This window comes from Dermacentor albipictus, chromosome 9, assembly GCF_038994185.2.
Source record: "Dermacentor albipictus isolate Rhodes 1998 colony chromosome 9, USDA_Dalb.pri_finalv2, whole genome shotgun sequence".
Classification (NCBI taxonomy): Eukaryota; Metazoa; Arthropoda; class Arachnida; order Ixodida; family Ixodidae; genus Dermacentor; species Dermacentor albipictus.
The window spans coordinates 137,733-156,099 of record NC_091829.1 but is presented as its reverse complement, the minus strand read 5'-3'; the positions used below and the strand labels follow the sequence as shown (position 1 = coordinate 156,099).

General features: G+C 47.0%; 1 long non-coding RNA gene across 1 annotated transcript; it reads left to right on the top strand.

Annotated features, from left to right (window-relative positions):
- Positions 1–177: 177 nt before the first annotated feature.
- On the top strand, positions 178–17,041 carry LOC135909216 (uncharacterized). The gene is made up of 2 exons (XR_010566634.1): positions 178–767; positions 16,872–17,041. It is a non-coding gene; the product is annotated as an uncharacterized lncRNA (long non-coding RNA).
- The last annotated feature ends 1,326 nt before the right edge of the window (positions 17,042–18,367 follow it).

Genomic DNA, 18,367 nt, shown 5'->3' with positions numbered 1-18,367 from the left:
TACATCCAACGCCTCGTATAAATTGGTACATCCCACCATAGAGTTTCCTACAAAATTCTCTATTCATCCCACATCATGCAACATTTACTTTTAGGATGGTGATGATGATGACGTAGGCTTTGCGCATGCCCTTGACCATACCCTTGTCCTTTGAAGCGGGCGATATGATCTGGCTAGACGACACTTTATTCTATGGTACACTCTAGATCCGGCCAACTAGAAAAGATATGGAAAAGATCACACACACAAAAAAACACAGCGACACGCGCGTGCGCGTTCTTTATTCTATGCGCTCGCTCGCGCGCATAGAATAATTTGCAGTGTGCTATGTGTTGCATAGAATATGCAGTGTGCAAATTTTCTAGCATAACGAGTTTGTTTGTCCTGCCACCATTCCTTCAGACGTCGCTTCGTCTCTGGTTGTCAAGTAGTTCAAATGCACTCTAGTTTCAACCGTCCGTACTGCTCATTGCGTTTATGTCAGGATATAGCACGCATAGAGTTTCGTACTGTTGCCAGGCCGCTGCTATGGTGCCATCGTCCCATGTCGAAGCAGTGCACGTAGCAGTCGAACAGTGCTTTCTAGCCTCTTTAGTCCTACGGTGCTACGCAGTGCATATGAAACTTGCGGATACCATCACCATGGACCATGCCATGGACCAAAACGTTCCCATGGACACAAGATGATGCTTTCAGCTATGATGGACCGGCGCCCTCCATCTGCTCGGTGCTCGCCCGGAATGTAACGAGGGGCTTCTGTTGCCAAGGTGAGCGTCGGTTTTTTGCGGGGGTAGTGGCTCCTTGCTGGGGCACGCGAAACCATAGATGTTCCGGCCACCGTACTTGTACGTCAACGCACTCCCGACTGACGTACGGAACCTAAGGGCGGTGTGCGTGTCGTGTTTACGTTCGCTGCGATGTACTACTTCTTTCTTTCATAGCTACGACGACGGTAACTGCTCCGCTTTCGTTATGTCATCAGTGCGGTTATGTCATATGCTGATGTTCTTTTTCTCGGCACCATAACGAGGTTCTGTTCGAGTGCGCAAAATGTTTTCGTTGCCCTATATTCTAACTGCGTGAAAACGAATGTCACAACTGTGCTGATGCACTGGCAGCATTAGTGCTGCTGTACCGTAAAAAAAATCGCGCTTGCATTGGATGTGATTGTTTGTCTTGCGTGCCTATGTGCGGTTCAAAAGAGGTCAGCATACAACAAATCTTCGCAAGCTAAAAAATAAACCCCTTGTTGTGGGGCGTTTTCATCTAATCTCGACGAAAGTGTCTTGGCATACTTCCAAGGCCTGAGGGCATTACAGGAAGGAGTGGTAAATAACAAATGTTTTGCATCGTAAAAGAAAAAAAAATGCAGAAAAATAGCAAATAAAGAAAACATACTAGCAAAAGGCTTCATCAATGGCAGTCCTGAAGATGTCGGTGATGGCGGCAATGGAAGTTGGCAGGTAGTTACATTCTTTGCTAGTCTTCGAAGTGAAAGATTCGCTGTAGGCATTAGTCCGACAAGGTGGCACACCAACTTAGTAGTTCCGGTCTGAACACCATGACACGTAGATGGGAATGGAAAAAGGAATGTCGTTTAGAATCAGGTTACAATCATAGATATCGTGGAACAATGAAAGGCAAAAGCATTTACGGTACAAAGATAGTTCAAATAAGTCAAGTTTTGCTTTCATTGATGATACGCTGGCATGCTGAGGGTGATTTGATAGAATGAAACAAGCTGCGCAGCTCTACACAGATTCAATAATTACTGAAAGTGTAGTGATTTTTAGGTCCCAGATAGTACATGTGTAATCTAATTTAGGGCAAACAACTGTCACTGACGTTATATGTTACCTACTGTGTGTTGCAGCATTTTGTCAGTTTATTGTTCTATTGTATATTTTATGTCTACTGTTTGACATCTTGTTCAAATGTTGTGTTCCTAATGCCGGCTGCAGAGCTTCAACCTGCACCCTTATTTCTTTTTCCCACCCTGCGATAATCCCGATATGGGGATTGCAGTATCAACAAACTACAACGGGGGTGTTTGCCTAGCAGCACTAGTTCTAGGTTGTAGCGGTAGGCTTAAACAGGTTGGTGCTATATAAAAATGGGGAAGCCAGCACCTCTCGTCGTCGTCTTCTCTTTCACTAGCACCATGCCCACTGCCTTCATTACAATCCCTCCCCACCGAAAGAGTAGCCATCCTGGCGACCTAAGGACAGGAGAACACAGGGCAGTCATGGCACTGCTTGAGCCGGGAGACGACAATTTCCTGGCCGCGACGATGCTGGTCAGAAGGTGCTTCTAATGGTTCGATGAGGTAGTTCACCGCGGATGTTTGTTTCACTACCTGATAAGGACCGTGATAATTGGAGAGCAGCTTGGAGGAAAGGCCTGGAGGAATAGAGGGCACCCACAACCAGACCAGCGAGCCAGGAGCAAAGCACATAGCCGTAGTGGATGAATCGTGGCAATGCTTTTGGCGCCACTGGCCCTGGGATGTGAACGAACGAGTGAGCTGGCAACATTCTTCGGCGTGAGCAGCCTCTCTAGAAACAGTTGTCCACTCCGAAGCATCTGGCCGATAAGGTAGAATCGTGTCCATAGTGCTTAAAGGTTCGTGTCCGTAAAGTAGAAAGAAAGGGGAAAACCCAGTGGTGCTTTGCGTGGCAGCATTGTAAGCGTAGGTGACGAAAGGCAGAATGCGATCCCAATTCGAGTGCTCAAATGAAACATACATGGCCAACATATCGTCAAGGGTGCGGTTCAAACGTTCTGTCATCCCATTAGTTTGAGGATGATATGCCGTGGTAGTGCGGTGAATGATGCGACACTCCTTTAGTAATGCTGAAATGACATCTGAGAGGAAAACGCGACCGCGGTCGCTCAGTATTTCTCGAGGTGCTCCATGGTATAAAATCAGGTTTTGAAGGATAAACCTGGCAACGTCTTTTGCTGTGGCAGATGCTAGGGCTGAAGTTTCAGCGTACCGCATGAGGTGGTCGATAGCAACAATAACCCAGCGGTTGCCGCTTGGAGTGTTGGGAAGCGGACCGTATAGGTCAATGCCGACGCGGTCGAATGCGCGCGCGGGGCATGTTAAAGGTTGCAAGGGCCCGGTGGCATGTTGAGGTGGCGTCTTGCGTCGTTGGCATATGTGGCATGACCGTACATACTGGCAAATGAAATGGTACATACCACGCCGGTAGTACCGAAGCTGGAGGAGAGAGTATTGTGTGTCGTCGTGGAACATGGCGCAGATGTCGGAGCGGAGGTGTCGGGGTATAACATTCGGCCATTTGCCAATGTTATACCCCGACCTTGCGGCCATTTGAATTGTAGTTGCGGCGGTATAGCAGGTTATACCGAATGATGAAGTGCGCGGCTTGACGACGAAGCGTCCGAGAGATCGGCGCTGGCGACTGGCTAGACAGGAAGTCTATATGCAAAGAGATCCATGGGTCTTTGCGCTGCTCTGATGGCATGTCGGAAATGTTGAGGGCGAAGGCTCCGCAGGTGGAAATAGACGAGGAGACAGGACCAGAGGGTAGGGGTGACCGGGATAGAGCGTCTGCGTCTGAATGCATTCGACCTGAGCGATAAACAACACGGATGTCGTACTCTTATAGGCGCAGTGCCCAACAGGCGAGCTGACCAGTTAGATCTTTTAGTGAAGATAACCAGCATAGGGCATCATGGTCGGTCACAATGTCAAATGGATGCCCGTACACATAAGGACGAAATCTTCCGATAGCCCAAATAATGGCCAAACATTCCTTCTCCGTAACAGAGTAGTTCTCCTTGGCTTTGGTGAGGCTGCGGCTGGCATATGCGACGACGTACTCTTCGAAGCCATCGTTGCATTGTGCAAGAACAGAGCCAAGCCCGACTCCACTAGCGTCCGTATGGATCTCAGTTGGAGCAGAGGGATCGAAGTGTCGCAGTACTGGAAGAGAGGTGAGAATGCGTCGCAGTTCTTGGAATGCGTCGTCGCACGCCGGTGACCAGGCTGATAGGTCAGAACTGCCGGTGAGAAGCTGCGTTAAGGGGGCAATGATAGAGGCAAGGTTACGGATGAAGCGTTGGAAATATGAGCACATGCCGATGAAGCTGCGAAGCTCTTTCATGGGGGTTGGTTTAGAAAACTCGAATATGGCGCTGAGTTTCGTGGGGTCCGGGAGGATACCGTCTTTTGAAACTACATGGCCGAGAATAGTAAGCGTGCAAGCACCGAAGTGGCATTTCTTCAAATTTAGTTGCAGTCCTGCAGTGGAGAGGCACGCAAGGACTTGCTCAAGGCAGCTGAGGTGCGATGCAAAGTCGGTGGAAAAAAAACACAATGTCATCTAAATAACAGAGGCACGTTTTCCACTTCCGCCCTCGAAGAATGGTGTCCATCATTCGCTCGAAAGTGGCAGGTGCGTTGCACAGGCCGAACGGCATGACGGTAAATTCATATAGCCCATCAGGAGTTACAGAGGCTGTCTTTTGGCAATCGGCCTCTGCCATTGGCACTTGCCAGTACCTGAAGCACAGATCCAGTGAGGGAAAGAATTCCACTCCCTGCAGACTGTCCAAGGCATTGTCGATGGGGGACAGAGGATAAACATCTTTGCGCGTTATTTGGTTAAGGCGGCGATAGTTTACGCAGAACCGAATGGAGCCATCTTTTTTTTAACGAGGACAACCGGAGATGCACAGGGACTGTTCGAGTTCTGGATGATGCCACGCTCTAGCATGTCGTCAACGTGCTGGTCGATGATATGGCGTTCAGCGGCTGACACACAATACGGATGCTGGCGCAATGGTGTTTGTTGACCGGTGTCGATACAGTGAAAGACTGCGGACGCTTGGCCCAAAGATTGTTGGTCAATGTCAAATGAGGAATGCAAACGTTGGAGGAGCTTGATGATTTCCGCTTGCTGCGCAGGTGTGAGTTCAGCGTCGACGGCACGAGCGAAGACGTCTTCAGGGGCATCGGTTGAAGTGGGAGGAGTGACGGCACAAATCGGAAGTGATGCCGTATCACCAAACACGGTCGCCGGGGGAATGCAATCGAAAGCTTCAAAGGTCCCCAGGCACTCGCCGCGGAGTAGGAATGATGGGCAGGCGGACGGATTGCACACGTAAAGGGCAGCAGAACCGTCGCAAAAAAAGTGACAGCAAACGGAAGTAGAAAGTTCCAGCGGCGCGCACAAGTGGCCGACGGCGTAAACAGAACAGATGAGTTCGCAGCAGAGTTCCACGATACAGGAGCCAGAACCTCGGCAATTGTCCGGGGACTCTTCGCGACGAGCATCTGGAAGGCATGGTCATCGATGCCTTTCATGACGTGCTTGATCTTGTCAGCTTCGTCCATAGAGGAGTTGACGCGCTTGCAGAGCGAGAGCACGTCTTCAATATAACTGGTGTTGAGCTCGACCACGCTAGCGCTTCTCAGCCCGAAGCCGGCGAACGGCCGAAGACCTCAGCCAATGTTGTCGTGAAAGCCGACCAGGTGGTAAAATCGGCTTCATGGTTGCGGAACCATAGGTTTGCCACGTCAGCCAAGTAAAACATGGCATTTGTGAGCTTGGCGCGGTCATCCCACTTATTATAGGCGCTTACACGGTCATATTCGGCGAGCCAGTCTTCCACGTCATGGTCGTCTGTGCCGCTAAATATAGCTGGATCGCGCTGCTGGATGACGCCAGAGCAGACGATGGCCGTGGGCAAGGGAGCAACAACCTGGGACGGTCCCGGTTCATCCATTTCAATAGCTGGTGGTAAAGTCCGACTGCGGAGTTCCAGGATGTCGAAGCGAGACCCAGCACCTCCACCAAATACAACGGGGGTGTTTTCCTAGGAGCACTAATTTCTAGGTTGTAGCGGTAGGCTTAAACAGGTCAGCGCTATATCAAAACGGGGAAGCCAGCACTTCTCATCATCTTCTCTTTCACTAGCACCATGCCCACTGCCCACAGCCTTCAGTACAAAACAAATAAATTATATAGATATAGTTTTACGGATGAAGATGATCAGCAAAAATTATGTTGTAACTAACCCAGCATGCGCTTTGCGATGTTAGTAACATAGTTAACATGTATGCTGCTAGTAGTGTGGCCCCGTTGAGATATTCGTATCACACATCACTTATTTATTGCACCATGATGACAAGTGGATAAAATCTTGAAGTTCCTGCTGATCAGAGGGTTGCGCTTCTTTATAGAAGACACAGTCGTCTGCAAAAGGTTTTGTTGAAAATGCGGTACAGTCGGGAAGGTTGTTACTGCAAATGAGAAAGAGCAAGGGTCCCAACACAGATCCTTGTGGGACACTGGATGAGACAAGAGAAAAAGTAGACGAACAGTTCTTAACAGCCACAGATTGTGTGCAGTCAGAAAGAAACTTAATCCAGTGAATAACTTGGTGTCAAAGTTAAGTTTGCTTAATTTAAGAAGTCGGGTGCCACCCCGTCAGAAGCTTTAGTGGAATCCAAGAATACGCAATCTCTGTCAGAGCTCATGTCATCATGTATAAAGAGGTGATTAGTAAAATATAATAGCTGTATTTTACAGGAAAACATTTTCCTGAAACCATGCTGGCAGTTAGTGAAGAAAGAATTGTCTTCTAGAAATCTGATCAAATGAGAATAAATAACATGCTCAAGAAACTTACATGACATGCTTATAAGTTGTATGGATCTGTAACTATAGGGAAAATACACATTACCTGACTTATAGACAGGAACCACCTTCCCTACCCTCCAATCACCAAGAATTGTGGAGTGCAACTTCAGTCTGTTTATCTGCTTTCTGCTGAGAGGATGACTCTCTAATTACCATCATATGTTTGGATGAACAAGCACCGAATGTGTTGTTGATCACTGATTTTTATCAATGCACATTTTAAATTTCGCATGATGTCGCATCCACTGCTTGAGCTTCGTACTTGTGCTGAGGGAAAGCTGACACATTTCTCAATTGTAGACATGCACTGTTTACTTCTGCGTCCAACAGGAAACAAGAGATGGTGCATTCAGTACAGCAGCATAAACCGTCTCACTGGATTATACCAATAGTGTCGGTCATGGCGTCCGCGTAGTCGTGAGAGAACAACATGGTCTATAAATGAGTACTTGTGTGAGCACAGTTTTCTCTAAGAATGCTTTATGGCACGTGCAAACTATAAGTATGATGAAGTTAAAGAAAAGCGATGGTCAGTTATAAATTAACAGCTTGTAATATATTTATCTGTATCACTGTTGCTGTTTAAGTGGTTCTTCTGCTCATATCGACTCTTCTCGGGGTAAAACAGCACGGCACATACGCACAGATATGTAAGTTTTGCTGCGTTTTCACATTATTTCATATCAGTGATGCACCTTTTCCACAATATTTAATGCCAACAATCATCTCTGATGTCGATGTAAACAAGTGCACTGCGTTGGTAAATCTGACGCCGAAGGCTGTGCTCGAAGACTTCTTGAATATGCCAAATGTCTCAATCGTGTAAAAGAATTAAAAAATTTAGATCCAAGTGCAGAAATCAGCTATAACAAGCTCCAAGGCAGCCGTGCCGGCAGACAGAACTCGCTGTGCCTTTATCGGCCACATTGTTTGCAGAACAGTGCACTCAGGTCTGCTCATCCAGTATTCAGTGAGGGCTAAATGGAATCCAGGAATGACATGCTGCCTCGGAGAATCCATTAATAATGTTGTGATCCACAAAATGCACAACCGACATGCACTCAACATGAATGCAGGTGCACAAATCAACTGGCAAAAGCCTTGGCACCCTTTCAAAATGTTTCCTGCAGCGTGTGGCAGTGGGCAGCACAGGAAAATGAAAAAGGTGGATTGTCATATTTTTGTGCGGTGATGGGCAAATCGAGCTAGCCGGTGTGACCATTTGTCACTCTGTCAATCCTTGGTCACCAGTTGCAGTCGATTGTGTGACCTCTGTGTGTTAGTTTTGTTGTTCGTCATTACGGACCAGCCGTTTTTACTCCCCCTGTTGTTGAATGACCATATCGTTGTTACCTTTTCCCTTACCCAAACTTTTCCAGCACTGCATCCCATACAATGCATTGGTACCATAAATAAAGTTCAGGGAAACCACGGGGAAGGCAGGAGATAGAAATTCAAGATGATGAGCAAGACGAGAACAAGGTGAAAGCAAGAGCCAACGTTTCGACAAGTAGACTTGTCTTCTTCAAGCCTTGACGAAGACAAGTCCACTTGTTGAAACGTTGGCTCCTGCTTTCACCTTGTTGTCGTTTTGCCCATAGTCATAAATAAAGATGTTGTTTACTATGAGCCTGCGTATTGTTCATGCTATTGCCCTGGTCATAGCCCATTTACTACAGTGGCGACGAAGATCACAGATGCTAACCTTATGATGAAAGTGGGCCAAGACGGACTGCCGATACATGAAGCACCGAAGAGAGCCATGGCTAGCCTCCAGCTACTGCTGTTCGACGATACCAGAGATAAGTGGAAACCATATCTCATAAGGGCAGAGGCATATTTTGAAGCCAGTGACATTACCGACATGAACAAGCAACGGCCGCTGCTTGTGGCTGCTCTTAGCATGCAAACAGTTCAAGTGCTAGCTGGCCGAATTGCGCCAGACACCCAATTTCATCACGTATGCCGAAGCAGTCGCAGCTCTGAAGGGCTGCTACGATGTCAAGTGTCACCGCACAGCAGAGTGTTGCAAGTTTTTTACGCGTTGCCAACAGCAAGGGGAGTCAGTGCAAGAGTTTCTTGCCAACCTACGGCGCATCGCCGACAACTGCAACTTTGGCAGCGCATTTGAGGTATTGGATTATTGGACATTCGACTAATCTATGCAAGCAATTACTAAGGAAGTGATAACGCTAGATGCTGCCGAAAGCCCGGCCATTTCAGCGAAAGCAGTGGACAACAATGCTGAAGATATGAGTGTAGAACCGCAAACGTGCTCAAAGTGCAAGTCCGTCATTGATCATTTGAAGATAACCATAAGCAAAGCACAGCCCAATCTTGTGGTCGATGCGGAAGCATGAAGCATGACGATAACGCCTGCTGGTGGGTGAAAGCACACTGTTTTCTTTGTGGGTGGCATGGTCACGTAGCTAGGCTGTGCTGTGCCACGCCAGCGGACGTAAATGTTGCAAAGCGTACACAACTGTAAAAGCATTGGCAGTCATGCTGACCGCATCAAACAAATGATAATGACAAAGCCAGCGGGGCACACGTCTGGACACTGATTTCACAAAGGAAAAATGGCTTGGTACCCCTTATAAGCTGCACGTTATTGTTGGGGAGACGGGGAACTGCCTCTGGAAATCGATACGGGATTCCTGGTATGCATCATATCTTCACAAGTTTATCGCAGGCACTGCGCACAGTGGCCACGTTTCAAGGTGTCACGAATGAAGTCGTGCTACGCAGAAAAATTGCCTGTGTTGGGTGAACTCGAACTGTCGGTGCGATACAAAAAAAGGGTCCGTCGCATGCATGCTAATTGTGCTTGACTGTACAGAACCAACTCTGTGTGAATGCGACCTGATAACTGTGCTCAAAAGAGGGGCCTTTCATTGGACAGCTGACAGTGCCGGATTTTTTTAGCCGATACTAGGCCAACCGAGCAATTGGTGAACAGGCTGCTTGTTGGTTACGAAGACATCTTCTCGGCAAACCTGGGTCTCATCAAAGGTCCTCCCACAAGCCTCAAGCTCAAGGAGACGGTGACACCTAAATTCTGCAAGGCTTGTTATTTTCCTTACGCACTCCATGATAAGGTCTCACGCCAAATTGACCAGTTGGTGGCACTTAGTCTTATCACTGCTGCAACATGCAGAGTTGGCTATGCCTGTTCTAGTGGTATTAAAAAAGGATGGTACTGTAAGGATATGCTGAGATTTTAAGGTCACGCTCAGACCTCCATGTGATCTGGAGCATTATCCGCTTCTGGTAATCGACGCCATGTTTGCTAGCCTAAGTGGGGGTCAGAGCTTCAGCATATTGGATTTGAAGGATGCGTACAGTCAGGTACTGCTCGACGACACATTAAACAAGCTGTGTGTTATTAACACTGATCGTGGTCTGTTTTCTTATAACAGACTTCCGTTTTGGTATAGCATCCATGCCGGCTATTTTTCAAAGGTGGATGCAATACTCAGGGGGTTACCAGCCATCCGAGCCTACCTTGATGATGTGCTAGTGGCAGAACATAGCAGTGGCAATGGAGAGCGGCTTAAGGAAGTTTTGGAATGGTCCCAAGACCGTGGCATTAAAGGGAAGCTGAAGAGTCTGCCGAATTCAATAAGACGCTCATATACGGATGCGGGAACCTTATAAACCATCTAGGTAAAATTTGTTTTGTTTTTTTTTCAATTAGGAGCGATGTAATCGTCGGTTGAAATTGCGCTTTAGCTCCGCCCCCGTCGAATGCCGCGCGCTGCTGTTGACGCTGACGATGCGAGCGGAGACCGGAAACCGCGGTGTTGTGACGTTAACCCTAGTGTTTCGTTCCTTCGCAGCGTTCGCGACCGTGCCTGACCGCACTTGTTTCTGCGTGCGTGCCATCGTAATCTGCTTCGATCGACCCTGCATTCCTTTGTTGGTGCGTCTGCGTGTATGTAGAGTGGTAGTCAACGTGCGTGGTAGTCAACGTGAGTGGTAATCAACGTGAGTGGTAGTCAACGTGGTAGTCAACAGATGAAGGTCACTACACGTCCTGCATGAACCGGGAAGCTTTTCACGCGTTTAAACCGTGTTTGTAGATTGCCGACAGCTTTCGACAGCGCACAAATGCCGACGATCGCATCCCCGCTTACGTTCCACGAGGAGGCATGCAGGAACAGAACACTACAGTTGTTTGACCAAAAACGAGCCCACTAGATCGGCAAAAGATCGGCGAGATCACTAGATTGCTTTGCAAAAAACATACTCACCAAAGAGCATTTCCAACACAACGAGATTCCAAGACTTCGCTTTCATTCGCCTCAAAAGCACTGCTCGCACCAGCATCGTTTGCTTCTTCGAGAGGCCGGCTCTTCGCAATCGGCTCGTACATGTAGGGAGTAACGCCGAACTCCTCAGAAAAACGCAGTCTCTCAAAAGTTTCCATTACCGTCTCAGAAAAACAGCACCAAACTACCTGGCACTGCGCTTCATGTGTAGCGGCAGCGGTCGGTTACTAGAGTTGACGTCACGAGGCGCCCGACCAATCACAGGCGGAAACGAGACGCGCGAACTGGGCGTGTCCGCTGCTGCACTTTTTGTCGAAATAAAATTATTTGCGCTTTCTTTCGCTCAATTTCGATACAATATTCGAATTCGGAGGGTTGAAAACCATTATGTACAGATGTTCACTCATTTTTTCTGGAAAACCTTTCAGCGTCCCTTTAAGCGCAGAGCCAACAAATGCAAGTTACAATAACCTTCAGTCACCATGCATAAAAAGCGTGAGGCGTGCAGACAGGACACAAGAGAAGAGAAGTGGACGACACGAACGCTGACTATCACCTGTAGGGACACAAAACTCGTCTGCGCAAGCTCTGGTATGGTATCACCACGTGCCAGTCGGGTACATGTGCCGGTCTACAGGATAGATAACTGTTAAGGCACTTAATCTCTTCCTGATGTAAAGTAATTGAAGGCTGACTCATGCACGCACTTCCAACATTATAGATATGCGATGCCTCTACCATAAGATGCGTATCTTCATTCTTGTGCCTGTACCATGGAGCAAGAAACATTTAGGAGTGGAAACTCCGCTGTTTGCGGCAACTACAAAAGGTCACAAGCCTGCGAAGCCGTTATCGTGCTGGCGGCCTGGAAAGAAATTACCGCCGTTGAGAGCGCGCCGGAGCTGCTTGCCAGGGCACTGCATTTTTTTGTTTTCGTTTTTTTTTTCGCTGCGGCTTCTACGACGTGCCGCATGGCGTCGCCACTGTATACGGCCCCGTCGGCGCATACAACAATTGTGACCTTATCTGGTCGCCCGCACTCGCTCGCGCTGACGGGAGTTTCACCTCCTGTCTTACTTACTTATGTCTTACTCCGTGGCCTGTACATTATCATGCATTCATCTAACTCTGGCGTGCAGTTACAATCTTGGTAATGTAGGAAAAGATTAGAAGGTGATCCACCGATTAATGACCTTTTATGTTCCATTAGCCTCTGATGGATACACCTCCCCGTTTGCCCTACGTAGAACTGGCCACAGCTAAAGGGAACATTATAAACCACACCCATACTACAGTCAGTAAAACTGTTGTTCTTATTGTCCTTCACCAGACAAATATCTGTTCTTTTTTTGCCTTTTACCTGCTCCATTTCCCTCTGCACAGCAGCGCATATCATACCTAGCTTATTAGAGTCAGTGAAAACAACATTAACATCTTATCTATTTGCAACATTTTCAAAGCCTGTGCGATATTGAATGAATGTACGGAATAGCCACTACTCTTTTTTTAGAGCGCAGCTCTTTGGCGTCCGTTCCTGGGTTTCGCGTCGTCGTCGGCGTTGTCGTCGGCCTCGTAACCAGCTCGCCGACGAATCTGCTCCGCCGCCGCGCATGCGCGCTGTCGGCTCTCCGGGCGAGGGAGGATGATGGAAGGGAGGAGGAGACTGTGGAGGAGGGCTGGCTACACAAATGGCTCTTTGGCGTCCGTTCCTGGGTTTCGCGTTGTCGTCGGCCTCGTAACCAGCTCCGCCCCCCTTTCATCCCCCCAGCGCTAGCAGCGACCGACTGATACCGCTTTCGTGAGTCCGCTACCGCACTCACGAAAGACGTCGTGCACTTCCTGCAACTCGCATTAACCGTCCATCGATCCACACCGATGTTAGTAGTGGGGGACTTTAATGTTGACATAAAGACAAACAGCAATTTCCTAACACTTATGCGGGAGAACATCCCGTTCCTCTCGCTCGTAACGCGTCCCACGGCTGTGACAACCTCGCGAGGCACTTGTATAGATCTCGTCTTTGAGAATCAAGCATTGGTGTACCAAGTCGAACATATATCAGTCTATTTCTCCGACCACAAAGCTTCCTTCATGACTGTCAAGAACTGTTAGTGGAGTCTTTGTTAAAGGAATACGTGTGAAAAAAAAAAAAAATTCTGTGATAGCGCATACATGTGTTGCTCGATTTCTTTGCCTCAATCTATCGAAAAGGTGAAACAGCTTATTTGCTGCGCTCAAATTTCGCATTAGGAAGTAACGTAATCGTCGGTAATTTTTTTGCTATTACTGCTTTCTGTAATCATGTCCGTCCCCCTTGAAACAGACTTCTTTAGGCATTCAGGCACAGTGGCCACTGCTACGCTAGGATAACCTGCTTCTAATAGGCGCCGGACCTGCGCATTAAAACTGATGCTCATTTTGTGCATGCAGCATCTGGTGAGAGAAGACTTAAGGCATGACATGGCAATTCTGTTTTTTACTACTTTGGAATGCTTGGATTGAAAGTTTAACAACGGCTTCCAAGATCTTGGGGAGTGCTACCAACAAACGTGATTTTGTTCGAAGACCAAAGAAATGTCTAGAAACTGAATGACGCGTTGCTGAGGAAATTCCTTGGTAAACTTAATCCTATTCCATAAAGTTTAAATTGCTCACTTACTGAGGTAGCAGCGGAATCGAATTCCTCCCTATTGTAGAAAATCGGGTAATCATCAACGTAACAAAATATCTCGATAACCCAATCTCCTAAGGCTTTCTCTAAGCAACTGTCAACCCTACTCGGGTAAATATAGCTAAGAATAGAGGCAACTTTTGAGCCAATACAAATGTCTGATTTCTGTAGAAACACGCCATCTCTCCACCCAATCAGCGTCGGCTTTAAGTACATTGAAAGAATTTCTAGAAAAGCTCCTGTGGAAACAGCGCATCTGTCAATAAAAGCCGATGCTTGCACTTGTTCTTTAATGCACTCATTTACGGAATTTAGCAACCCGTCGTGCAGCAAGGAGTAATACAGGTCTTCGATATCCATACTAAAGGTTGTACAATCACCAGGATTTTCCTCTCTTAAATACTGAACCAGTGCCTGAGAATTACACAAACAAAAGGGGTCTGAAAAAACAAGTTTAGCTAAGCAGTTCTGTAAGTAACTAGTGACACAGATCTGCCATGTCCCTTTCTCTGACACTATAGCACGAACAGGAATTTCTTGCTTATGGGTCTTTGCCAAGAAAAACAGTTCTAAGGTGAGGAATTTTGCTTTCTTGACATTAGAGACAACCCTGTCAAGATTATGTCTTGACAGGAGGTCAACCGCACATTGCTTAACTACCAAAGGCTTGAGTTTTACTGGCTGTAAATTCTTTTCTAAAACATCTAAAACATCTCATCTGGTATAATTACGAAATAACCTTCCTTGTCAGATATTACTGGTCTAAGTTTATGCTCCACAAGGTAATTAACTAACAGTCGGACAGGGTCAGATGTCTTAAAATGAGAATATGATTGTTTAATGCTTGCAATGCAATCTGAAATACAGCACGAGGTTCTTCTTTGGGACTTACCTGGTTATGCAGTGCGGTATGCTTAAAACGTTAACGGGTTTTATGTTAGGCCTAAAACAGTGCTTAGGATCTAAAGCAAGGGTTTTTCTATGGGTATCACTTACGATGGTGTCTCCAAGAACCAGTACATTATTTGACGGTGAATTATTAGAAAAGTGTTTCCTCTTACTTTGTTCAAGCTCAGGAAGTTTCATGCTCCACAGGAAGTCCGCGTGTTGCACGGCTAACCTGTTCCAATCGGCGTAAAGGCGGTTCCAGTGGCGACAGTCTCCCAGGGCCATGCAACGAACCTTTAAACACTCCTGGTAGGGCCTAACTTCGCCCCATGATTCAGCGGAAAGAATAGCTCCAATCCTCCTGGCATGTCCAGTGGATGGTTGAAGGAAGCCGCACATCATTTGAACTTCCAATGGGACGACACGATTACGAGTAAACCACGTCATGGTTCTAGTGCAGAAGATACATATCGCAATTAAGGAAGCTAACAAAGCAGGATTGTGTAGATAAGTAGGGGAACATGGAAAAGGACTCGGAGTACTAGAAATGAAACTTTACATAAGGAAGAGATTAAGTGCCTTAACAGTTATCTCTCACATAGACCGGCACATGCACCCGACTGACACGCGGTGACACCATTCTAGAGCTTACGCGGTGACACCATTCTAGAGCTTGCGCAAGTGAGTTTTGTGTCTTCTTTCTTCTTTTCGCCTCAGTGCTCCCTTCAGTTGATAGTCGACATTAGTGTTGTCCACTTCTCTTGTGTCCTGTCTGCATGCCTCACCCTTTTTATGTATAATGAATCTTTACCAACTAGCTCAGTGTTCTGTCGTTCTAACCTTCAGTCAGATACCTTGGGCATCGCATAAATCGTGAAGGACTGCACCCCATTGAGAAGAATGTAGGTGCCATCATGCAAGTGCCATGCCTAAAAAATGTGAGAGTTGTGTTTGTTCTTAGGCATGCTCACATACTGCGCATGATTCTTGCTGAATATGTCCACGGTGTTCTTTCCATTTTACCCACTAATGGAAAAAAATAGCGTGTTGGGAGCGGCGGCTGCCACTACAGACTGCATTTGAAAAAGCTAAGCAAAACTACTTTTGATCCAGAGAATGCACTGCTTTTGACTCAGGTCGACCCTAACAAGGAGCTTAAGCTAGAATGTGACACATCCCTGTATGGCGGGAGAGTGGCCCTCTTTCACTCGGAGGAAAACGAGCACAGACCAATCGGATCCTGGTCCAGAATGCTAATGAAAGTAGAACATAACTATTTGCTGCTGGAGCAAGAGGCGTTGGCACCTATTTTCGGCATATCTCATTTCCGTGATTACCTTCTAGTCGACAGTTTACCTTGGTCACCGAGCATAGACCCCTGCTGGGACTACTGAGGACTACTGAGGCCTGATCGCCAGACACCAACGGTGGCGGCTTCAACAGTGGGCACTGTTCCTGTATGGCTACCAGTACAAGCTACAGTGCGTGTCTGGAAGACATTTGCTGACAGCAGATGCCCTCAATGGACTGCCAGTAGAGGCGACTGGTCCAACATCGGAAGGCAAACCCCCCAAATACATCTTGTCGTTGGAGGCCCTTGAAGAAGGTATTGCAATGACCCACGAATTACAGGAGCTAACCGCCAAGGGCCTAGTGTTAGTCCACATCACGTGCTAGGTATTGCATGGGTGGCCTCGAATGGCGAAGGGAATGGAGCAATCGCTATTACCGTTCTTCAATCGCAAATTAGAACTGTCATGGGCCCACCAACTACTCTACTGGGGCAGTCGGATAATGATACCCTCTGCAGCACAAAGAAGAATGTTACACCTCCTACATGAAACGCACCAGGGCTCGTCATCAATGAAATCAGTGGCGCAGTCATTGTTTTGATAGCCGGGTCTGGACAGGAACATAGAGAACTTGGCTCACTGTACAAACTGCGTGCAGAACCTGCCCATGCCTCTAGCAGTCCCCTCCAGTAAATTGGCCAAAAACATCTGACAGGTGGTCTCGCATCCACATGGTCCAGCAGGCCAGATGGTCCTGGCAGTGGTAGATGCACACACAAACTGTGTTGAAGCCGTTCCCATAAAGCACGTGAACACAGCTTGTACTATTCGGTGTTTTCGAGGCACGTTCTTCCATTTCAGGGTACCACGCACAATCGTGTCCCATAATGGCACACTGTTCACTAGTCGGGAGTTCACCACATTTGTAGCAAGAAACAATATTGTGCACCTGCATACAGCACCATTTCATCTACAATCGAATGGAGCTGCAGAAAGCGGCTCAAACCACGAAGGGTGGGCTGCACAAGATGACAGAAGAGCTCCTGGAAGATAACCTAATGAGACTGTTGTTCAGTTACAGGAGAACCCCCCCGAGTGGAAGGAAAATCTCCCTCCAAGATGCTGCTGGGCTATCAGCTACGTTTGTGCTTGGACATGTCCTGCTTGGACATGTACTTCTGTCCTGCTCAGGACCAGGAGCCAGAACAGGTTTACAATAAAGGATGAATCTACATTTATACTTTCCATGCCTTTCCATTTTTGCCTTTCCCGCTGTTGCAAACCGTAAGACATGACACCACTGCAAAGACTGAGTTGCCTGGTAACGCAGACTCCAAAAACGCTTGCAAAACTTGGTATGTTCTCCATGTGTCCATCAGCATAGATGTGTACATTCTCTGCATATGCTCAACTTGTTTTCCACAGAAGTGCCTCTTCGTGTACTGTCATCCCAATCAACAAGCATTTTGTCAGCTGTAAGTACCTCCGCACTTGTGCATTAACAGGGAGAGCTAAATACTCAAGAGCACCTTTGCAAGGTGATGTTTTGCTGGATGTGGACAGCAAATAACTAATTACTCTCATGGCACAGCAGATGAAGCATAAATACACGATGGGAGTGCCTGTAACATGTCTCAGGTTCACACAAATGACAGGACTTTAGGAACAGTGATCAACAAATCTTACTAGGAAAAGGTGACTTTGAACTTTCTGTAGTAAGTACCAAAAATATTGCCTTTCGACAGTAAGTGTTTGCATCACAACGTGTCGTGCACACCAGAATATGAAACAACTAAAAAGATTTTTCTGATAAAGCAGATGAAAACACATCCAACATTCGTCTTCTTGGGAAACATCTATCAAAGCAATTCCACTCTCATGTGGTAAGACCTACGTTGGCCAGACAGAGCGTTGCGTCAATGAGCGACTTGGGGAACATGCGCAAAAAGTAAAAAAAAATGTAGATAGGGGAGCACACCTTGTTGCGCATATAAACTCTTGCAGAAATTGTAAGGCGCGACTAGATCGGACGTTAATTCTTGGCAAAAGCAAGAATGAGCATGTGCGGCTTGCCTTAGAGGCCTACCACATAAAAAGACAAGGCGAAAATTGCATCAGTGACACATCTTTGTCCCTGCACCCATCAGAATTTGAATTCCTACGTTTGCATATGCAATAAGTTGGCAGATGTCAGTAATGTATTCTCTGCGCCTCCGATGTTGTGTGGCCTAGGTTCATATATGCTTCAACGACGAAGGAAAAAAAAGAAGTTGTTAGTCAGCGCCAGTGTGTGTCGTGTCTTTCTTCTTTCTTTTTGTGGTTCGTCTTAAGTGTTTGCGCTGTAATGTTAAGTTCAGTATTAAAGCAATATCTCCCAAGAAAGCCTGTCACTATTCAAATACTCAAGAAGGAGCAATAAAGACAAATGCAACAAAAAACCACCTCAAACTAGTTCAGAGCATCAAAGATTGCCCCAACACTGCCAGGCCTGCCTGACGGAAAGTATCTTGCAACAAAGTTCAGTAAGCACAATTGATATCCAAGGAAGTGATCCCAAGGCTCCGATGCTGA